Consider the following 25177-nt stretch of genomic DNA (forward strand, 5'->3'; position numbering starts at 1 on the left):
ACTTGTAATTAACATAGTAATGTAAATCCTAGCCACAGAAATAAGACAACAAAAAGAACTAAAAGGCTGGGGTGCCTAAGTGGCTCAGTTGACTAAGCATTTGACTTTGTCTCCGGTCATGATCTCATAGTTGGTGGGTTCAAACCCCACATCGGGCTCCGCCCTAACAGTGTGGAGCCTGCTTGGGATTCTCTCTCTCTCTCCTTCTTTCTCTGCCCCTCCCTGACTCATGTTTCTCTCTCTCTCTGTCTCTGAAAATAAATAAATTAATTAAAAACAAAAGGCATCCAAATCAGTAAGGAAAAAGTAGAACTTTCACTATTTGCAGATGACATGATACTATATATAGAGAACCCAAGACTCTACTAAAAAAACTACTACAACTGATAAATGAATTCAGTAATTTCACAGGATAAAAAATCAATATACAGAAATCTGTTGCATTCCTATACACTAATAATAAAGTACCAGAGAAATTAAGAAAACAATACCATTTATAATTGCACAAAAAATAATTAAAAAATTTAGGAATAAATTAATCAAGAAGGTGAAAGATCTGTATCCTATAAACTATAAAACACTGATGAAAGAAACTGAAGAAGACTCAAACAAATGTAAATATATTCCATGCTTGTGGACTAGGAAAACTAGTATTGTTAAAATGTCCTTACTACCAAAAGCAATCTACAGATTTAATGCAATTCCTATTAAAACACCAACATTTTTCACAGAGATGGAACAAACAATCCTAAAATTTGTATGGAACCACACAGACCCCGAATAGTCAAAACAATCTTCAGAAAGAAGAACAAAGCTGGAGGTATCACAATTCCAGATGTCAAGGTATACTACAAAGCTATAATAATCAAAACAGTATGGTACTGGCACAAAAATAAGATACATAGATCAATGGAACAGAATAGAGTGTCCAGAAATAATCCTACACTTTTATGGTCAATTAATCTATGACAAAGGAAGCAAGAAAATACAATGGGAAAAAGACAGTCTTTTCAACAAATAGTGTGGGGGAAATGGACAGTTATATGCAAAGGGATGAAACTGGACCACTTTCTTATACCATTCACAAAAATAAACTCAAAATGCATTGAAGACCTAAATGTGAGACCTGAAATAATAAAATTCATAGAAGAAAACATAGTAATTTCTTTGACATCAACTATAGAAACATTTTTTTAGATGTATTTCCTGAGGCAAGGTAAACACAAGCAAAAATAAATGATTGGGACACCAAAATAAAAATCTTCTGCACAGCAAAGAAAACCATCAACAAAACAAAAGGGCAACCTATTAAAGGGGAGAAGATATTTGCAAGTGATATATCCAATAGGGGGTAAATATCCAAAATATATAAAGAACTTATAACTTAGAAGTGTTTCTAAATAAAACTAAGAAAAATTTTAAAAAGCATGATCAGGGGTGCCTGGCTCCCTCAGTCAGTGGATCATGGGACTCTTGACCTCAGAGTTGTGAGTTTGAGCCCCATGTAGGGTGTAGAGGTTACTTAAAAATAAAATCCTTTTTTAAAAAAACTCATGACCAAACTATATGTTGTCTATAAGAAATTCACTTTAGATCCAAAGATGAAATAGAATGAATGGGAAAGGATGGGAATTCCATGCAAATTATAACTGAGATGGTTATATCAGTATCAGAAAAAAGTAAACTTTAACACAAAAGTTGTTATAAAAAATAAAGGATATTACATATTGAAAAAAGGGTAAATTCATCAGGAAGATGTAACAATTAAAAACATATGCACCCAGGGCGCCTGGGTGGCTCAGTTGGTTAAGTGTCCGACTTCGGCTCAGGTCATGATCTCACTGTTCCTGGGTTTCAGCCCCACGTTGGGCTCTGTGCTAACAGCTCAGAGCCTGGAGCCTGCTTCAGATTCTGTGTCTCCCTCTCTCTCTGCCCCTCCCCTGCTGACACTTTGTCTCTCTCTCTCTAAAATAAATAAACATTAAAAAATTTAAAAATATATATATGTACCCAACAAGAGTCCAAAAGTATATGAAGCAAAATTGAACGGAATTAAAAGGAGAAACATACAGTTTCACAATAATATTTGGAGACTTCAATACCCCACTTTTAATACTGGACAGAATAATTAGACAGAAGGTCAACAAGGAAGTGGAGAACTTGAGCAACACTATGAAGTAACTAGAAGTAACAGAAATATATAGAAAACTCAACCCAACGAAAGAATATGCATTCTTCTCAAGTGCACATGGGAAATACTTCAGAAAAAAACATATGTTACACTCCAAAACAAGTCTCCTTAAATTTAAAAAAGATTGAAATCATACAAAGTATCTTCTTTAATAACAGTATAATGAAACTGGAAATCAGTAACATATGGAAAAGTGGAAAATTTACAAATATGTGGAATTAATCAACACACTCCTAAGTAACCAATGGGTTACCTTAGAAGAAATCACAGGTTGGAAAGCAATTGGAAAACAAACCAAACGAACATGGTCCTCTCAACTGATGCAAAAAATTATCAAAATCTAACACTTTTTCATCATTTAAAAACATGATAAAAAGCATTTATGAAAAACCCACAGCTAGCATCATACTCAATGTCAAAAGACTGAAAGCTTTCCCCGTTAGATCAGGATCAAGACTACCATGTCCTCTTTCACTACTTCTAGCCAATACTGTACTGTAAATTTTTGCCAGAGTAATGAGGCAACCAAAAAGAATAAAACCCAAATTGGAAGGAAAAAATAAAACAATTCCTATTTTCACATGAATATGATCTTACATATAGAAAATCCTAAAGGATCCAACAACAACGCCCCCCTACACACACCTCAAAAAAGTTAATAAACAGACTCAAAAAAGGTGCAGGACACAATGTCAACACGCAAAAATCACTTGTATGTCTATATACCATCACTGAACAATACCAAAGGAAATTAAGAAAATAATTTCATTTACAATAGTATCTAAAAGAATAAAATACTTAGGACTAAATTCAGCCAAACATGTGCAAGATTTGTATACTGAGAAACTATGAAAACATTGCTGAAATAAGTGAAGCCCCAAACAAATAGAATGATAAGCCATGTTCATGGGTTAGAAGATTTAATATTATTAAAATGGCAATACTCCCAAAACAATCTACATATTTGATGTAATCCCTATCAAAATCCCAATAGTCATTTTTAAGAAATGGAAAAGCTGGCCCTAAAATCTATATGGAATGGTGAGGCATGCCATATAACCAAAACAATCTTGAAAAAGACTACAGCTAGAGTATTCACACTTCCCGCTTTGAAAACCTACTACAAAGCTATAGTATGAAACTGTGTGATACTGTCATAAGAGCAGATATATAGATCAGTAGAGTAGAATAGAATTTAGAGTCCATAAATAAACCCATACATCTTTGGTCAAATGATTTTCGACTAGGGTACCAAGACTGTTCAATGGAGAAAGAATAGTCTCTTGAACAAAATTGTAATGGGGCAACTGTAAACACACATGTAAAAGAAAGAAGTTGCATTCTTAACTCACACCACATAAAAAAAACTCTACACAGATCACAAAATCAAATATAAGAACTAAAACTAGACACCTTCAGACTGAAATTGTATTCTTACCCTATACCATATACAAAACTCAACTTAAAATAAGTAAAGAAACTGTAAAACTCCTAAAAAAAACATAGGGGAAAAACTTCATGACATTGGTCTTGACAATGATTTCATGGATATGACACCAAAAGTAAAAATAAGTGAGGCCACATCAAACTTAAAAGCTTCTGTACAACAAAGGAAATAATCAGTACAGTGAAAAAGCAGCCTACAGAGTGAGAGAAAATATTTGCAAACCATATATCTGACAAGGGATTAACTTGTAATCCCTTGTAAAATCCCTTGTAAAATTAAACTGTGTAAGAAACTATCACCATTCAATAGCAAAACAACAAATAATGTGATCTTATAATAGGCTAAGGAGTTGAGTAGACATTTCTCCAAATAAGACATACAAATGGCCAACTGGTACATGAAAGGTATTAAAAGTCACTAATCATCAGAAAAATGCAAATCAAAATCACTATATTATCTTACAGCTGTTAGCGTGGCTATTTTATTTTAAAGACAAGTGTTGAAGATGTGGAGCAATTGAAATCCTTGTACACCGCTGGTGGGAATGCAAAGTGATATAGCCTCTATGGGAACTGTATGGCAATTCCACTACAACACAAAAACAGAACTACCACATGGACCACAAATCCCACATCGGGATATTTATCCAAAAGAAGTGAAATCAGTATCCCAAAGGATATTAGAACTCCCACATTCATTAGAGTGCTATTCACAATAGCTAACATGTAGAAATATCCTAAATGTCCATCGGTGGATGGATGGATGAAAAAATGGGTTATTTACATAAAATGGAGTATTATTCAGCACTAAAAAAGAAGGAAATCCTGCAATATGTGACAACATGGATGAATGCTGAGGACATTATACAAAATGAAATAACTCATACACGGAAGGACAAATGCTGCATGCTTCCACTTATATGTGGTATATAGAATAGTCAAAGAAGCAAAGAAGAGAATGGTGGTTTCCAGGAGCTGGGGGGATGGAGAAATGGGGAGTTTCTTGTCAACAGGCACAAAATTACAGTTATGCAAAGTGAATAAGTTCCAGAGATATGTTGTACAACATCGTATTTATAGATAACAATACTGTGTTGTACACTTAAAAATCTGTTAAGAAGGTAGATCTTATCTTACATGTTCTCAACACAATTATTAAAAAAAAAACAACCTTGGGAGAAAATATAGCAGTAAATCTTCATGACCTTGGATTTGGCAGTGATTTGTTAGTTATGACATTCAAAGCACAAGCAACAAAAGAAAAAGTAATTAAAGTGGATTACATCAAAATTTAAAACGTCTGCACATCAAAGGCCCTATTAACAGATTGAAAAGACAACCCACCGAATGGGAGAAATTAGTTGCAGATAATATGTCTAATAAGGTTCTTGTATCCAGACTGTAAAATGAATGCTTATAACTCAACAAAATAACAAAAACTCAATTTAAAAATTGGCAAAGGAGTTGAATAGGCATTTCCCCAAGCAAGATACACAAATGGCAAATAAGCACATGAAAACTACTCAAAGACCTTAATCATTAGGGAAATGTAAATCAAAGCTAATTAAGATACCACTTCACACACACTGGGATGGCTATAACATTTTAAAAAGACAATAATAAAGTTTGGTGTGGAAGTAAAGAATACAGAAATCTCATATATTCTTGGGAGAATGTAAATTGGTAGAGCCACTGTGGAAATAGTTCAGTGGTTCCTCAAGTAGTTAAACATAGAATTACCCTAAGACCCAGCACTTATGCTCATGGATATATACCCAAAAAGCTGAAAACAGATGTTCACACAAAAAGTTGTACATGTCTGTTCAGAGTAGCACTATTCACAATAGTCAAAAGGTCCAAATGTCCAACCAACCAACCAAAATGTCCACTGATGAATGGATAAACAAAATGTGGTATAGACACTCAATGAAATATGATTCAGCCATAAAAAAAGGAATGAGGTACTGATTCATGCAACAATTTAGATGAACCTGAAAACAAGGCTAAGTGAAAGAACACAAAAAGCCATATATTGTATGATTCCATTTATATAATATATCCAGAATTAGCAAATCTACAGAGACAGACAGCAGATTAGTGGTTGTCAGGGCTTGGAGGAGTGAGGAATGAGAACTGAATGCTTAAGGGATTTCGGTTTCATTTTTCAGTGATGAAAATTTTCTGGAATTAGATAGAGCTGATAATTTTACAACACTGTGAATGTACTAACATTTCCCCAAAACCCCAAGATTCAAGCGGATGAGAACAAATCATCAAGAGACATTCTCTGTATGGTATCACTGTCTTCAGGAACGTAAGAAAGAAGCAATGGCATAGCACCTGACTAACTTTATTACAGAGAACAGCAAACTAGCCAATAGGTATCTGGCCTTTCCAATAGCAGGCAAGTACAAGGAACATACCTCAAGAAGGACCAGAGGTACTGGAGAATAGCATGCATGAACTTTCAAAACTGACACCTCATAGTTCCCTTCTACGACAGGACTTCATGATTAGCATGATTAGCAGAAATACCTGGGATGAAAACAATTCAATAGGAAATTGACAAGAGAAATAAAGGAAGGGAGAAGGTCCAAAATTTTGTTGTCCACACATATGCACATGTGTGGCTATTGAGCACTTGAAATACGGCTAATCAAAATTTGATATAACAGTAAAATACTTGTCAAATTTCAGTGATTTAGTAGGAAAGGACGGAAAACACCTCATTATTTATGTATTGATTCCATATAGAAAATATAATATTTTGGATAGATGAAATTGAAAATATTTTATTAAAGTTAATTTCACATTTCTTCTTTTTAAAAATTTGATTACTAAAAAATAATTACATGTGTGACTATTATTATATTTCCAATGGACAGCACTCTATACCACTCAAGTTTGATATGCCTATTAGACATGTCAAGTGGAAAAATCAATTAGGTAGCTGGATATACACGAATGGAGTACAAGAGAATGAGTAAGAACAAACATAAATATTTAGAATTCATGGACTTAAAATGGCATTTAAAAACTCGAGACTAGATGGGATTCCCTAGAAAGTGAATGAGTGTAGAGAAAAATGACCAAACACTAAAGCCTTAGTAATCCCAACACACAGAGGTATAGAAGATAAGGAAGGTCCAGGAGAATACTAGGTAAACATAAAGAGGGAAATCTCTCAAGACCAAGGAAAAATGTGTATCAAGGAAAAGGAGTGATCAACTGTATCAAATGCTTCCAAAGCTCAAGGAAGATGATGTCTAACACATTTCCATAGGATTCTGCAGTGTGGAGGTCTCCTAGGAGATGGATGATATTGGCACCTTCTTAAGAAGGGAATATGGGAAGAATTCAAGGTCAAAGGGAGGAAGAAGAGCTTATGGCCACCTGGGGCTATGTAGATTTTGAAGTGACAGACCTGAGTTAAGGACATTGAATTAGGGTCCACACTCAGATCAAATGCCCAGGAGACTCATTAAAAAACTAGGGTGGAGTAAGGTGGTGGGATCTCTGATTCTGCCTGCAATGCTGGCTCACTAAAGGAAGGAACCAGACTTAAGGCCTGAAATACTGCTTTTCTCAGCCTCTGGGATATGAGGAGGTGTTTTGTGGTCAGGGATACCTCCAGGGATAAAGTGTAACTTCCTAAATATATATCCCTGGGTGTCCCTACCTCTCTGGGACTGGGTTACAGATCTAAGGACACATGCAGGCCCACCACTAACCTCTGCAGTGCCTACGGCAAAATTACAAATGGAGGCCCCTGGTCTATATCCTGGATCCCTTCTTCCATGGCCAGGTATGCCCTACAATATGCAGTCCTTCACACCTAACTCTGGGAGCACTTCAACCCACACTTCCAAGCTCTGTCTACCCTGTGCTATCAACAAACAGTGACCACTTGGCCACCTTTTTTGACCAAGATTGAGCACATCATAGGCCCAGCTCTTCCTTCCTTAAAAATGACTTTGAGAATAGGGCCTTGCTGGCCCTGAAAGTATCCCCAGGGAACTAGGGTACCTGATACATTTTCTATAAAAGTAGTAGGGTGTCTGGACCTGGGGCCCTCATTTCCTTGTCCCTGTGAACTCTTAGGTCTGCATGAAATGCAGATGAGGAGGGCCTGAGCAGGGCCATCCAAAATGTGGGGCTCAACACTAGGGCCCTTTTTGACCAGGTCTAATGCCAGTACTGGCCACATACCAGAAAAGCAAAAGAGAAGAGAGGAGAAATATGGGAAAGGAGAGAAAGGGAGTTCATTTTAGTGCTTTTATTATTTCCACTCCATTTATTTTAATGTGGTCTCCTACCATGTTTCCACAACTTAAATTATTAAAAAAATGACTCAGTTGAGTATTATCACAGAAGTGATATGGTCAAGACAGAAAAACAAATGGATATATATAATGTTCACAGAATGCTGTAAGCTTATCCGATTCTATACAAATGTCTACACACACATACATACTGACCCTAACAGCTCACAAACTCAGTCACAAATATTATTTATTTATTTATTTATTTATTTATTTATTTATTTATTTTAAGTGTATTTATTTTGAGAGAAAGAGAACCAGCGGGGCGGGGGGGGGGGGGTAAAGAGAGAGGGGTACAGAGGATCCAAAGCAGGCTCTGTTTTGACAGCAGAGAGTCCAATGCAGGGCTCGAACCCACGAACTATGACATCATTACCTGAGCAAAAGTCAGACACTTAACTAACTGAGCCACCCAGGTGCCCCACAAGTATTTTTTAAATAGGATTATCCATTAACATATTTTCCCACTTAACATTTGACCATTTTCTCATGTCAATCATTAACCTGAAATAGTTCCCCCAGCCCTCTACTTCCCACTCTTGCAGATTTCAGAAACCCCTGGTCCCAACACAAAGATATCTTCCTTCTCTAAAAAACCAAGACTTGGGGCATCTGGGTGGCTCAGTCAGTTAGGCAGCCAACTTCAGCTCAGGTCATGATTTCACAGTCCGTGGGTTCAAGCCCCACATGGGGCTCTGTGCTGACAGCTCAGAGCCTGGAGCCTACTTCAGATTCTCTCTCTCTCTCTCTCTCTCTCTCTCTCTCTCTCTCTCTGCCTCTCCCCCACTCACACTCTGTGTCTCCTTCAAAAACAAATATTTAAAAAATTAAAAATATAAAAATAAAAATAAAAATAAAAAACCCAGACTTTCCTCCCTCAGGCTTTTGACCTCTGCTGTTTCCTTCTTGATTCAGAGTCTTACTCCCTGCCCTTCCTATTCCTATTTGGTTATTCTCTGCACCACACTTGATCATGCATTCCTGCTTCCTGACCCTGGATACCTCCATCACCCCTCTGTTTCTCCAGTCACCTGGGTTGAGCTCTATCTACTTCTCTTGTCCAAGTTGTAAATGACCTATGCTAGGAAGGTATGAAGTGTCTAAATGGGAATTTTATGGTCCTAACTCCATTTCAAATAAAAGCAATAAATGATTACTTTCTGTCCCTCCTAAAGATTCAACTAGCATTCTACTTTCTTTCAATCCTCCAAATATAATATAAAATGAACAGTTCTGAAGATGACAATTTTTTAAATTTACATTTAAAAAAATTAAAACATTGTATTTGTTAAAAATTCATTCTATGAAGATATAATTGCCCAGAATTTTTCAAAACTGACTGAAGATATCAAGCTATAGGATTAAGAACCCCTATAGACCTCAAGCAAGATAGACACAAAGAAAACCACACCTAGAGACAGACTAAAACTACTGAGAAAATTATAAAAATGCCAATGAAACACACACACACAAATCTCTAAATTAATACAATACACTATTTTTGTGGGCAAGATGATTCACTATTACAATAATACAGACTTCCCCAAATAAGCTATAAATTCAAAGCAATTTCAACCATACCCCAATAGGATATTTTGTGCAATCTGACAAGCTGCTCCTAAGATGTACTATGAAAAACTATAGGGTCATGAAATGTGAAAAATATGAAAATATTACTGAAAGAGAATGAAAGAGTTTTAAGTTATATCCATGCACAAAGTAAAACCTGCTTCAGGGACGCCTGGGTAGCTCAGTTGGTTGAACGTCTAGCTCTTGATCTTGGCTCAGGTCATGATCTCATGGTTCCTGAGTTCGAGCTCCACACCAGGCTCTGTGCTGACAGTCCCAAGTCTGCTTGGGATTCTTTCTCTTTCCCTCTCTCTCTGTTCCTCCCCAACCTGTGCTCTCTTTCTCGCTCTCAAAATAAATAAATAAGCTTAAAGAAACCCTTTATCATTTCAGTGCTATCATGTAGATCATGTAGAAAGGAAGAAATTTTAAAATTCTAATGGGCAATAGATTATCCATATGGAAAAAGGCAATAAAGTTGGAATCTCTTCACTACATGGAAACAAATTTCAGGTGGACTGTATTCTGTGAAAAGCAAGAATTAAAGTATATAGAAAAAAATAAGACTAACGTATTAGGGTTAGTAAAGGATTTCTTAATTAAAATATAAGAAGCACAAATTGTAAAGGATAGTCAAAATCAGCTGCATAATAATTTTAAAACTTTCAGTAATTAAATAAGAGTACTTAAAAGATTCAAGAAGTAGACCAAAAACTTGGAGAGGTATTTGTCCCACATTAACCAGAAAAAAAAAGGTTACTATTCATAATGTATATTTTTAAGGCAATGAGGAAAATGAACAAAATGTATAAATAGGCATTTTAGAGAAACATAAATGCCCCAAAACAACAAAAGAAGTGTTTACTCTTCCATGTACTCATGGAAAAGCCAGAATAAGATACCATTTTAAAAATTCATTGTGTAAATGGCAACTTGGAAAAGAAAAATTTCAGCTTAGGAGTAAGGGCAGGCCATTTGAGGGAGCAGGAGTCCTGGAATCAAGGTTCAACAGCAGATTAAGCACTGTGTGGTGGAATCATAGGAGAGGCTTTAAAATTGCTCATAATGATGGTCAGTGACTAGCAGAACCTTTGGAAACCTCACAGGTAACCACCAGCAGGCAAGCCCATTCATTGCAGTGAATGGAGGTCCATTCCAACTTTGCTTTGGAGACTGCAGAGAGAGGATCACAGCACAGGAGGTAGAGGGGGTATGTGCTCTCTTTCCACCTGTTCTCCTGGACTGGCAGGCCTCAGGGCAACAAGGTGAGGCAGTGAGGCTGGCCTACCTCTAGGAGAGCTAGGCTTGGAGTTGGAGCTCAGGCAAAATCATCATCCTCATCATCATCCTATCATCATCATCATGGTAGGAGAAAGAGAAGCTCAGGACAGAAAACCCAATGGAGACGGTGGGGCTCACACCAGTAACCCTAGGGAAGGAAGCTCCCACCACATGGCCCAGCAAACTGAAAGCAGAATATATGCCTGGAGACCAGGATGAAGAGGCACTTAATGCAGGCGGCATTACTGCCAGGCTGGGAGGCAAGGTATCGCATCTCAGCATCAAGAGAGTTTGAAGGACTCCGGGGGACCAGCTTTTCCGAGGTGAACCTAGGGAGAGAAGCAGGACTAAGGCCAGCTGGCCGAGGAGGAGAAGGACAGCACTGCCGTTCTTACCTGTGTGGCATGGCTCGGGAGAATCAGGCCTGGTGTGTGTTCATGGCTGAGAAGAGCTGGGTCTGGCGGGGATGCCTGGCTTCCGCAGGCGGGGTTTGGTTTTGCTGGGCGGCTGCCAAATGCAGAGCCTGACTAAGGGGTGCGGCTTCCACGGGCAGGGCCAGGCAGGGATCCGTGGCCCTGAAGCGCAGGGCCTGGGCATGATGTTGGACTCCAGACAGAAGCCTGAGAATGTCGTCTGCTGCTGGGCTAAGGTTTTGGAGAAGATGGCAGCAAAGGCTCAGAAATCTGAGTCCCGAAAGCTCCAGAAAACAGACAGTCCCCCAGAGAGGTGGTGTCTAGGCAGGCTCTTCCTATTGGAGCGGCTTTTTGGCATGTTTTTTCCAAGCCTCGATCTGAGCTCATCCACTGACCAGGCCAATGCCCCTTGTGGATTTTCCTGTGACAGCTAGCTGCCCGGGTGCATGGTCTTGACTCTCGCCCTTCTCGGCCACCACAGGTATAAGGTCTGAACGGCAACTCTGGCAGCCTGCGAGGTCAGAACGCCTCATTGCAGGCACAGTTTATGCCGAACAAGTCATGGAAATGGAGGCTTCGGTGGAAGCTTTCGTAACGCTGGGGAGCTCAGTGGTGCTGGGTCGCTGGAGACACGGAGAATCTCTGCAGCAAGATCTGGGTTGCCAGTCTTGCCGGCACCCGAGGTGCTAAAGGCGACCTCCTTCTTAGGCGCTCCCTCTGGCTATGTCACCCTGCAAGGATTCAAACTGCTGCTGCTTCTCTTCTTCTCCTCCTCCTCCTAGTATGACCCGGAGGCCCAAATGCAAGTCTCTCTGAAACGGGAACACGGCGGCAAACACTACCTCAAGTAGAGCCGGGACTAGAGGAGCAAGGAAAGTGGGCGGGCCCTGGTGGAATCTTCGCTTCTGATTGGTGACCTGGATATCACATGACTTCTCATTTCCTGAGCCCGGGAACCCAGACCCATCTGGCAACAAACAGGAGCCGGGCAGCGCCCGGGAGTGGTCGCTGTGAGTTTCCTCAACTTTAAACATAGCCCTTAAAAGTGTGTGAGTGGGTGTAGGAGGGGGGGGCTCTGTATAAACAATCTGAGTGACCCCAAATCAGTGTCTCAGAACCATTCTCGTGGCTCAAACTCAAGAAATCACTTGAAGGAGGGGTGCCTTGGGTGGCTCAGTCAGATCAGTCACCAATTCTGCTCAGGTCATGATCTCACTGTGGTGGGACTGAGCCCCTGTTGGGCTCTGTGCCGACAGCACTGAACCTGCTTGAGATTCACTCTCCCTCTCCCTCTGCCCATCCCCTGCTCACACTCAGGCTCTGTCTCTGTCTCTCTCTCTCTGTTTCTGTCTCTCTCTCTCTCTCTCTCTCTCTCTCTCTCAAAATAAATAAACTTTAGGGGCCCCTGGGTGGCTCAGTTGGGTTAAGCCTGAGTTCTTGGTTTCAGTTCAGGTCATGATCTCCCTGTTCCTGAGTTCCAGCCCCAGGTATGGCTCAGGGCTTCTGGTGCAGAGCCTGTTTGGGGTTCTCTCTCTCTCTCTCTCTCTCTCTCTCTCTCTCTCTCTCTCTCTCTCTCTCTCCTTCTCTTTCTGCTCCTCGCCTGCTCTCTCTGTCTCTCTCAAAAATAAATAAATAAATTTAAAAAGAAAAAAACACTTGAAAGAAACCGCACACTGGTCAGAAAGAGATAATCCCCTAGATAGGTCACCCATATGGAATCTAGTCAGGACCCTGGGTGCATGGATGACCCCGGAGGGGACTGTCCTGAGACTCCTCCAGACATCTGAATCACCCCAGGCTGGGTTTAAAAGTTGGAGGGCACCTGAAAGAGGAGAAACAGGATGGGGCCCACACTGTGCTCAAAAAGTTCGGCACTGCTGCCTCCTGTAGTTCCTAGGCACCAGAAGGGAGTTAGACGTTTTCTAGGAAGATTGTTTCTTCCTGCCTGTGCCTCAGAGGCACAGGCAAGAATTGACTGAAATTAAGAGTGATTCTGTCCTTAAATATTCATTAACATTTGTGTAAGTACATAGTAATCAAATGCATGCTAATTTATTTGGCCTAGTCTTCATTCTTGGCCACGCATGTCTAATTTCTGTTAATATAAATATGTTATGATGCACAGACTTGAAGTTGAGTGTTTGGATATTTTAGTCATTACTACAAAAGGGTTGCATGTTCAGTTTCCAAAACAGAAAAAAGCAAATATAAGAAAACTTGCACTTAAATTTTCACACACCCATAGGTAACTACTAGAAATGGATTTGTTGTTGTTGTTGTTGTTGTTGTTTATTTTTGTTGTTGGTGGTGGTGTTTTTTGGGTTTTTTTTTTGCAAATGTTTAATTATATGTTGGCAGAATGGCCATTTATATATATTTCATAGTTTTTTTGCTCTGTTTTATAAAAATGGAATTATTTATCCACAAATATTGTTTTGTAACCTCTGTTTTGGATCCAGAAAACACCCTTTCCATGTCAATAAATAAATTTACACAAGGGCATTTTGTAACTAGAAAATATTTATTTATAGAGGAAGCCTACATTTTCAAGCATTGTTATATTGCCAACATTTATTTTGTTTTCAATTTTGCACTCTATCACTGTGAGTCACATCCTTCTTGCTAAAATTTGTTCATATCCTAAGTTTATTCTTATTGTGGATAAATTCCCAGAAGTGGAAATTCTTGGTATAAAGCCAGGCACATTTCTAATTTTTTGATAAAAATATTGGCAAGCAGATCTCCTGAAAGTCACTGTTATAACAATTTTGACAAAATGGAATGAGAGGTTTAGTGGAATGGATGAGCAACTGGAAATACGACACAAATCAGAATGGAATGGTACTTGGAATTATTAAATAATAAGGAATAAACAATGGGTTTTAAATGTAATGCAGAGTGGGGTGAAATGAAAACTGGTTGCAGAGGAAACTCGAATAAAATGAGGCATAGAATATGGACTTGAACAGGATATGAAATGGAAAATTGAAGAGGATGGAAATTGAATGGAATATAATGGGAAAATGGAATGGAAAGGAGGATGGAAATAAATATCTAATGGCACACAGAATAAAAGATATAATGTCATATGAGAAAAGGAATAGAATGCAATATGGAGTGAAATAAATTTTTAAAGAAAAGGAAGGAAAGTGGAATTAAAATAGGAAGGAATATAGAATGGAACTGAAATGCAATGGCATGAAATAAATGGACTATGAAATATGCACTACAGCTTTGAAGACAGCAGACAGAATAGAAAAAAAGAAATGGAATTTGGAATGAAATATAGAATACAATTTTTTGAAGGATGAAATAGAAATTGACTAAGAATGGAATGTCACATGGAAAACAAAATACTGATGAAACAGTATGGACTAAAATGAAAAATAAATTAATAGGATGCGTTTCAATCAGTTTCTGCTCTATAACAGGGTGTTGTGAAACAATATTTTATTATGCTCATAGATTCTATACTTCTGGAATTCAGACAGGGCTTGTCTCTTCCTATCTGGGCCCTCAGCTGATAAAATTTGAATGGATGTGAGGTCATGAGGTAAGAATAGTAATCTTACTACCTTTCAAATTTTCCTTTGGTTTCCTCTTGTACCATTTCCAAGATTTTTAAATTTTTTAAATTCATTTTGAGAGAGAGAAAGAGATAGAGTGAGAGCAGGAGAGGGGCAGAGATAGAGGGAGAGAGAGAATCCCAAGCAGGCTCTGCAATGTCAGCATGAAACCTGACATGGGGCTTGAACCCACGAACCATGACATTGTGACCTGAGCCGAAACCAAAAGTCGGATGTTTAACCAACTGAGCCACCCAGGCTCCCTGATTTCCAGGATTGATAGTGTTTTTGGCAAGAAAGACAATGAGAAACAGATTTATACTATCTGATCCAGACTGGAAGTTTTATTTCACTTAAAAAATTTTTTTTGATGTTTAATTTTTTTTTGACAGAGAGAGACAGAGTACAAGCAGGGAAGTTTTAATTCACTTTTTAAAATTTTTTTTCAATGTTTTTTTTTTTTTTTGACAGAGAGAGAGAGAGTACAAGCAGGGCAGTGGCAAAGAGAGGGAGACACAGAATCCAAAGCAGGCAGCACAGAGCGCAATGTGGGGCTTGAACTCTTGAACCATGAAATCATGACCTGAGCTGAAGTCGGATGCTCAACCAACTGAGCTACCTAGGTGCCCCTTTAATTCACTTAAATAAAATAATACAGGGGCGCCTGGGTGGCTCAGTTGGTCAAGCGTCCAACTTCAGCTCAGGTCATGATCTCGAGGTTTGTGAGTTTGAGCCCCGCATCGGGCCCGCGTCATCAGGCCCTGTGCTGAGACCTTGGAGCCTGGAGCCTGCTTCAGATTCTGTGTCTCCCTCTCTCTCTGCCCCTCCCCTGCTCATGCTCTGTCTCTCTCTGTCTCAAAAATAAATAAAACATTTAAAAAAAATGTTTTAATAAAAAAATAATACACTTTATTTGCAGAGATGTTTAAGTTCACAGAAAAATTGAGGGGAAAGAACAGAGTTCCCATATAGCCCCTGTCTGCACCTATGCACAGCCAACCCCACTATCAATATCCCCAACCAGAGTGGTACATTTGTTACAATCAAGTAACCTACATTAACACATTGTTGTCACTCAAAACCCTTAGGCTACCTCACAGTTCCATATTGGTGTATATTCTATGGGTTTTGACAAATGTGTAATGACTTGAATCTACCATTATAGTATGCTACAGAATAGTTTCACTGCCCTAAAAATCCTGAGTTCCATCTATGTATCCTTCCCTCCTCCTAATCTGACCTTTAGGACCTTTAGAATCACCGACCTTTTTACTGTCTCCATGGTTTAGTCTTTTTCAGAATGCTATATCATTTGAATCATAATGCATATGGCCTTTTCAGATTGGCCTCTTGTACTTGGAAATATACATTTAAGGTTCCTCCATGTCTTTTCCAAGCTTAGTAACTTCTTTCTTTTTAGCACTGAATAATATAATATTCCACTGTCTGAATGTACCACAGTACCTACTGAAGGACAATTTGGTTGCTTCCAAGTTGTAGCAAACATGAATAAACCTTCTATAAACATCCATGTGAAAGTTTTAGTGTGGACATAAATTTTCAACTAATTTGGGTAAATACCAAGGAGTGGGATTGCTAGATGATATGGTAAGAGTAGGTTTCATTTTGTAAGAAACCACCAAAGTATCTTACAAAGTGGCTGTACCATTTTGCATTTTCACCAGCAATGACTAGGAGTTCCTCTTGATCCACATCATCTCTAGCATTTGGTGGTACAGTTTTGGATTTTTACCATTCTAATAGGTGTATAGTGGGTCCCAATTCACTTTTAAATACAGATTAGTCAGACAGCCTTCATTAAAGCAGAACTGTTACAGAAATGAAATCAAATGTAAATGAGAACTAAAATGTGCCAGAGAAAAAGAGCATTAGGAAACACAGACGTCTGAGTCTGTAAGTCTTTTGTGAAATTCCTTGAGGCTATTCACAGCCAAACTTCAAAGTTGAACCAGGAAGGAGTAACGTCTGAGATCTTAAAGTTTCATTTATCCCATTAGGGAGAAAAAGCCATGTACAGCCTCTATTGGAAGGTGTAGAAAGCACACTGGAAGAAGTTTGGAATTTTCTCTTAAAATTCATAAGCAGAGCTGGAACTAAGTTGTATGAAACATTAAAGGTGGAGAAAGCAAATGCAAATAGATACCTGGGCACAGTTGTATGGACTGCACATATTTGGTAACACCCATATCTTTTTGAAAATAAACAAAAACTTTTATTAAGACATTTTTCTTGGGGGCCTGGGTGGCTCAGTCAGTTGAGTGCCCGACTTCGGCTTAGGTCATGATCTCATGGGTCATGATTCTAGCCCCACGTCGGGTTCTCTGCTGACAGCTCGGAGCCTGGAGCCTGCTTCAGATTCTGTGTCTCTGTCTCTCTCTGCCCCTTCCCCACTTGCATGCTGTCTGTCTTCAAAAATTAGTAAACATTAAACAAAATAATATGTGTGTGTATCTTTAAAAGACCTTTTCTTTACTATAAGAATCTCGATGCTCCAACAGTTCATTCAAATTAAGTTCACTCTTCTTTTATGCCTAGAGAGTCCAAGGAGGGCATTCCTGTGTTTTCACCACATAAATCCCAGAGATATTTCTTCAATCAACAGTTGGATCTGTGCTGGTTAGGAGTAAAGAATAGGTCAGTAGGGAATCTTGAGACAGTTATGGAGAATAGGAGAAGAAAGTATTTGACTCACCTCACAGGTGATATTAATTTGGGGAAACAGGGCTTCGTCTTTCATCTTTCCTGTCTTTCAAGTAGATTGAGCTCCACAGAGAAAACCTCAAGCTCTGAGGTGGAATTTCAAACTTGTTTCTTTCTCTTTCTTTTTTCTTTTTCCTTTTTTTCCTTTTGGCTGGTAAAACAGACAGAGTCTGATTTCAGGTTGCCTGAGTGTGCATCCTAGTTTTACCTTTTTTTTTAATGTTTATTTATTTATTTTGAGAGAGAGAGAGGGTGTGAGCAAGCTGAGGACGGGGTCAGAAAGAGAGAGAGAGAGAGAGAGAAAGAGAGAATCCCTAGCAGGCTCTGCACTGTCAGCACAGAGCCCAATGTGGGGCTTAAACCCAAGAACCATGAGATCATGACCTGAGCCAAAATCAAGAGTCGGGCACTCAACCGACTGAGCCACCCAGGCACTCCCATAGTTTTACCTTTTAAAAATACCAACCTGAATATTGGAAAGACAGGCACATGCAGAAAGATACAGCAGCCAAGATCAGCTTCCCAATCACGGACTTTCTCTTTAGGAACCCCACTAAGTTCTCAGGGTAAAGAGCCAAGAAAAATCGCTCCTTGCTCTGTCAGAGGGAGGGGAGAATAACCATTACTACATATCCCCTTAACCTCCTCCATAAAAAAGATCTACTCTCCAGGGTAAATTACTTGGCCAGAGCACAATTCTAAAATTTTATCCAGTCTGGGAAATGGAATTCCTCCCCTATAGCCTTTCTGGCCTCACCGAAAGGGGAAGAAGGGAACAACAGTCAGCTCGGAACAGGGCTTTTAAAAAATAGATCAGGGGTGTGGGGCAGGCAGCATCTGGGCGGCTCAGTCGGTTAGGCGTCTGGCTCTTGATTTCGGCTCAGGTCATGATCTCACGGTTCATGGGGAGCACCACATGGGGCTTTGTGCTGACAGCAGGGAGCCTGTTTGGGATTCTCTTTCTCCCTGTCTCTCTGCCCCGCCCCCATTTGCATGCTGCACACACAAACGCATGCTCTCTCTCTCTCAAATAAATATAGTTCAAAAAATTTTTTTTAATTTTCAGAAATGTTGCAACCTTGGAAAGGAGTAGCAGGAATGAGGCAAACATGATATACCACTGGAGGAGGGATAGAGACTATCGTGAATACCACAGCACTAAGACAATGGTCCTCTAAAAGACTGAGATTTAATCAGAAGGTTATGAACAGATGAACATGAGGGAAGGGAAACAAAAATAATATAAAAACAGGGAGGGGGACAAACCATAAGAGACTCTTAAATACAGAGAACTGAGGGTTACTGGAGGGGCTGTGGGTGGCGGGATGGGCTAAATGGGTGAGGGGCACTAAAGAAGACACTTGCTGGGATGAGCACTGGGTGTAATACATAGGGAATGAATCACTGGAATCTACTCCTGAAATCATTATTGCACTATATGCTAACTCACGTGGATGTACATTTTAAATAAATAATAAATAAATATTCAAGAAAGCCAAAAAAAAAAAAAAAAAAAAGAACACTATGGAACGCTTCCTGTCTCCCTCACCTACCACCACACCAACAAGGCTCCAATATAGTAATAATATTGGGTAACAGTTGAAAAAGCTGCAAGAAAGAGACTCTCCCTGAGGAACAGTACATAGAGAAGCCCTAAAGCCAAGATGGGAAACCAAAATAAGGACATTAGAGGAATTTGAAGCTTCTAGTACCCATAGCTACAAGGAACATTAAATTTAACACAGCTCTCCTCTTAGCCAGACTAATATAAATCCTCATACTAAAAGCCTATTTACCCAAGTTTTATTACCCAATACATTTACATTTCAATACACAAAAAATTACAAAGCATACCAAAAGGTGAGAAAGAGAAACAGTCTGAAGAGACAAAACTGAAGGGGTTCAGGACAGCCACCCCAAAAATATGCCACTTTGGCATGTGGATTATTTTGAGCTGAAGGCATGTGAGACCCTGGGAGTTCAGGAGAAACTTTTTCCCTACCTTAACCACACAGAAGAATCTAAATTAGGGGTCTTTCCCAGAATCAGGGTTATTAATGGAGATAAATTTTATCTGAGTGACCCAAATGTATGGCAAGGCAAACATCTAATTACCAAACATTTGCTCTTCTTATTGCCTTGTGAATTGTATTCCTTTCCTCTGAAGTCCCAGACCTCTACCTCTTCTCCTTGGTTCAGGATGACATATATATCTCATTTTGCCTGACTGTCTTTGAAATTTCTAGGTCTGTGTGTATTCCTGGTACATACGCTATTAAATTTGTTTTTCTCCTGTTAATCTAATGTCAATTTGATTCTTTTTTTATTTTTTATTTTAGAGAGAGAGAGAGAGGGAGGGAGGGAGTGGGAGAGGGAGGCAGAGGAAGAGAGAATCCTAAGCAGGCTCCATACTCAGCATGGAGCCCACAGGGGGGTCTATCCCACAACCCTGGAATCATGATCTGAGTCAAAATCAAGAGTTAGAAGCTCCACCAATGGAGCCACCCAGGTACACCCTGTCAATTTGATTCTTAGTCTAGCTAGAAGGACCTTTGAAGGCACAAGAATTCTTACTCCACAAAAGAGCAAATTATCACAACCATATTCACACATGATATAGGTGTTGAAATTATGAAACAATTTAATATGAGTAATATATTAAGGTCTTTAATGGGCAAAGTAGATAACACACAAGAACAAATGTATGATGTACTCAGAGAGATAGAAACTCTAAGAAAAGAATCAAAAACGAATTCTAGAAATCAAAAACACAGAAACAAAAAGGAAAAATGCCCTTGACTGGCTCATTAGTAGACTCAACATATCTGAGGGTAAATTTTAAGATTCATCAACAGAAACTTCCCCAAGTGAAATGCAAAGAAAACTTTAAAAGGAGGAGAAAAATAGAACAGAAATTAAAATAATTTAAAAATAAGTAAAAATGAAAATAGAACTTCTCAAAATCTGCTGGCTATAGCTATGCAACAATGCATATGGAAATTTATAGTAAAATGTATATATAAGAACACAAGAAAGATCTAAAATCAACAAGCTAAGTTTCCACCTTAGGAAATGAGAAAGCAGAGCAAATTAAAGCAAGGAGAAGAAGAACTAAGGTAATAAAAATGAAAGCAGAAATCAACAACATTGAAAATAGGAAAATAGAGAAAAATCAATGAAACCAAAAGCTGATTCTTTTTAAAAGACCATTAGGGGAGCCTGGGTGGCTCAGTCAGTTAAGTGTCTGACTTCCACTCAGGTCATGATCTCATGGTTTGTGAGTTCCGAGCCCTACAATGGGCTCTGTGCTGTCAGGTCAGAGCCTGGAGCCTGCTTCAGATTCTGTGTCTCCCCCTCTCTCTCTCTGCCCTCTCCTGCTCACGCTCTGTCATTCTCAAAAATGAATAAACATTTTTAAAAAAACATCATTAAATTGATAAGAAAATATCAGACAAATCTCAACTGAGGAACATTATGCAAAATACTTGACAAGTTCTCCTCTCCACTGTCATGGTTGTTCAAAACAAGAAAAGCCTGAGGAACTATCACAGCTAATGAAGAGTCTAAGGAGACATGACTAACTGGTATCCTAGATGGAATCCTGGAGTACATAAAGAACATTCAGTAAAAACTAAGGAAATCTGGAAGAAGTGTGGACTTCATATAATAATGTATGAATATTGGTTCATTAATTGTGACAAGCGTACTAATGGAAGATATGAATAATAGAGAAAACCGGCTATAGCATATGTATATGAGAAATCTCTGTACTATCATCACATCTTCTCTGTAGGTCTAAAACTTTCATAAAATAAAGATTTATTAAATGAAAGACTAAAAATTAGCTATTACTGGAAATCCACTTGTTACATTTACAGAAAAATGTTTCTGTATTTCAACTTTTGGTCTTCATATATAATTCTCATGAACAATACTTAGACCACCAATTATATATCTCAACACTCTCACCACTCCAAAACAAAATTTTCAGACAGTTATGCATTCATTTTAATTATAAGCTTAGTCATTTATTTGATTTTTCAAATAAAGAAAAATGCTATATAGTGAGTGCCTGTAAAGTCTGGAAATATTGGCAAATATATAAAATGCCATTGAGGACACATTCCATATGGAAAATATTAGTGAAATAATGTTATCTGAGTTTGCAGACTTTAGGGCCACTCTGAAGATTGATATAGTACATGCTTTAAGATACATTACTAATGGGGGGGAGAAAATTGAAAATCAATATGTACTTTATTACTATATATTTCTTTAATTTTTTTAATGTTTATTTATTTTTGAAGGAGAGAGAGACAGTGTGAGCAGGGGTGGGGCAGAGAGAAAGGGAGACACAGAATCCGAAGCAGGCTCCAGGCTCTGAGCTTTCGGCACAAAGCCAGATGCAGGGCTCGAACTCACAAGCTGTGAGAACATGACCTGAGCTGAAGTCAGACGCCCAATGGGCTGAGCCACCCAGGTGCCCCCTGTTTATTATTATACTTATGTAACAGTCATAAGCACATTTCTATCCATTCAGAATACATTTGTAAGGTTATATAGTGGTGGGAATGAGGGAGGAGACTGAAGATAAAAGACAATTTTGTTATGACTGTTATATTTGGAATTATTATAGTGAGGACATAGTCATTGAGCATCACTTCAATATTTTAACTTATCAGTAACAAATCACTTGCAAAACACTCCACCCCTCACTCTAATGCCTCAGTCATTCTGAGTACAAGGATGGAAACAGCTGATGTCAGTGTGAGTCCTTCTTCTGGCACAAACTGTGTGATCTTGGACATATCACCACCTCCCTGTGCTCCACACTCCCCATCCATAAAATGACAATTTCTAAGGTTTTTTCTTACTTTCCTATTCAATTATTTATCAAGTGATTACAAGTCAGAAGTCAGATAAGAGCATGATCCACCCAGTGGGCCTATGCTGATTGTTATAGCTGGTAACTGTAGATTATGTGATTGGATTAGATTACATCATATTACATTATAATGTTTCCAGTACATTACATCACAAGATTTCCAAGGGATATGGACAAAACTACCTTAAAAAATATGTCTACATGAGTCTCTATCCTGTAGAAAGTAAATCTTTTAGAAGAAAGATTCCCAAGAGTTTAAGTCTGGCTGGAGAAGAGACCTCCAATGAAAAGGGTGTGTGTGTGTGTGTGTGTGTCTTCTCTGACAGCCCAGCAGTGATTCTGGACAAATGCGTTCTGTTGCAGCTTCCTCAACAAAAATCTAGCCTGGGACTCAGACTCAATCTCTAGGAGAGTTGTAGTCTGACAAATGTGCACAGATTGATTACTTCCTTAATCAGTCAAGGCATCTTAATTGAGGAAGAAATTAATCAACAGAACTGTGGCTGAGAGAAGGACACTGAATGAGAGCTGAAGGTGGCCACGCACTCTAGAAGAGAGAGAGCCCTGCAGAGCCACGCCCCAGCTATCAGCCCTGAGGTCTGGAATTACTGTCAGACTGAGGCACCCCCTCATTTCTTGTGGGGGCAGGGTGAGGATCTCAGGGAAATGAGGATCTCGCTCCAGGGATGGGTCCCAGTTAGGCAGAGAGAAAAGTCCTAGGCCTACAAGTACAGCTGAGGACTTGGACCAAGGATTGAGGGGATTGTCCACCTCCAGAAAAGAGAAAGAGCCACACCTCTCTTGTCAGCCTTGGAAAGCTTTACAGAGATGGACACAAGTGGTGCCCCTGAGTTTCTCCTCAGGAGTCGCAGGCCTCAGGGTTGTGGAGGCCTGGTCCAAGGGAGTAGCCTCAGGTCTGCAAATAGAAGATTCCCAGGTTCTGTCAGAGTTCACGTGAGGATCTTAATTATGATTAATTAAGGAGAAGTGAGGCCTGGCCTGAGGGGGCTTGGCCTCAGGTTAACAGAGGGGAAGTGACCTAGCACCTTGCAGGGGTCAAGGTGAATGCTCTGAGGACTGAGGGGACCACCCACCCCAGGTCCCACCCCTGCTGTTAGACCGAGGAAGCTCTGGGTAAATCTGTTATGATTAGGCACTCCCTGACTTCTTACTCAGGGGTCTCAGATTAGAGATTGCTTTAGTCTAAGGGGAGCAGCCCTAGTACAGGAGAGAAATGTTCCTATCCATGCCAGGAGTCAAGGTGAAGACCCGTAGTGAGGGCTAAGATGACACACCTCAGAAAAGAAGGGACCCCATAGACCTTCACCCTCACTTGCCCTATCATAAGCCCTAAGAATGTTCAGTCTGAGATGGCTGGCTTCACCCTGAGGAGCCTTATCACTTCTTCTATCAGGTTATTATGAAACGGGTGGTTCAGGACAGGCGACCTGTGAGGCTCTAGAGCACTGCCCTCAGGAGAAGACCTGTGGAGATGGTGTCCATAAGAGCTGTTATGGTTAAGTTTGCCATATCCTCCATCTGTCTCCTAGGCTGTGGGCCTTCTTTGCCCACCCTCTTGCTGATGTTCCGGTGTGCTACCACCAACACCAGTCATCACGCCTCATGGGATAAGAGTCCATACTTCCCACACGAGCAAGATTTCAGGATTATGATGAGACCCAGGGCCTGGAGGGTGCACAGGTTCCAGTGGCTGAGAGTGAGGCTGCTTCCTCCTCCTCTTTGCTGATCCCCTGCCCCATGGAGGAGGTTTCTACTCCTGGGACACACAGTAAGTACTTCCCAGGGTCCTCAGAGTTCCTACTCCTCTTCCACTGTCATCACAGCCATCTCACTGAGCAAAACCAGATGAGAGCTCCAGCAGCCAAGAGATGGAAAACCCAAGCACTTTGCAATCCCTGCCAGACACTGAGAACTTGCCCGTAAATCCTATAGGTGAACACGTGGAATTGTTAGTCAGTTTCCTGCTGCTCTAGTATCAAATGAATGAGCCCATCAGAAAGGCAGACATGCAGAAGAATGTCATCAAAAAGTACAAAGGCCACTTCCCTGAGATCCTCAGGAGAGCCTCCGAGTGCACAGAACTGGTCTCTGGCATTGATGTGAAGGAAGTGAACCCCACCAGCCACTGCTATGCTCTTGTTAACAAACTGGACCTCACCTAGGATGGAAGGCTGAGTGGTGAAGAGGGCATGTCCAAGACTGGCCTCCTGATAATTATCCTGGGAGCTATCTCCTTCAAAGGCAAGGATGTAACTGAGGAGGAAAACTGGGAATTGCTGAATATGACGAGTATTTATTCTGGGAAAAAGCACTTTGTCTTTAAGAACCCAATAGATTCATCAGAAGCTTGGGGAAAGAAAAGTACCTGGAATACCAGCTGGTGCCCAATAGTGATCCTCCGCACTATAAATTCCTGTGGAGCCCAAGGGCCCCTATTGAAACCAGAATGATGAAAGTGCTAGAGTTTTTGGCCAAGATCCATTGGAACAGACAACCCTAGGTGCTTCCAATTCCAGTATGTGGAGGCTTTGAGAGATGAGGAAGAGAGAGGCTGGACCACAGTTGGAGCCAGGGCTGGCAGTATTGCCATGTTCCATTGCCATGGAACCCTGCATGTTTACTGCATGTTCCAGTGCCAGATCCTGCAGCTCCTCCCACCCCTAGTGAGGTTGGAGGCAGATTCTTCACTTGGTTGTTGAAGAGGGAAGTCAACGTTTGAAATAGTGAAAGGCAGGAGTGGGATTGGAGGAAAACATTATATA

The 25177-nt window shown here is 39.8% G+C and overlaps 1 pseudogene; it reads left to right on the top strand.

Annotated features, from left to right (window-relative positions):
* The first annotated feature begins 24283 nt into the window (after positions 1-24283).
* Positions 24284-24915, top strand: LOC145713812 (melanoma-associated antigen B16-like; annotated as a pseudogene).
* The last annotated feature ends 262 nt before the right edge of the window (positions 24916-25177 follow it).

The sequence above is a fragment of the Panthera onca genome, chromosome X (genome assembly GCF_046562875.1).
Source record: "Panthera onca isolate mPanOnc1 chromosome X, mPanOnc1 haplotype 2, whole genome shotgun sequence".
In the NCBI taxonomy this organism is placed as follows: domain Eukaryota; kingdom Metazoa; phylum Chordata; class Mammalia; order Carnivora; family Felidae; genus Panthera; species Panthera onca.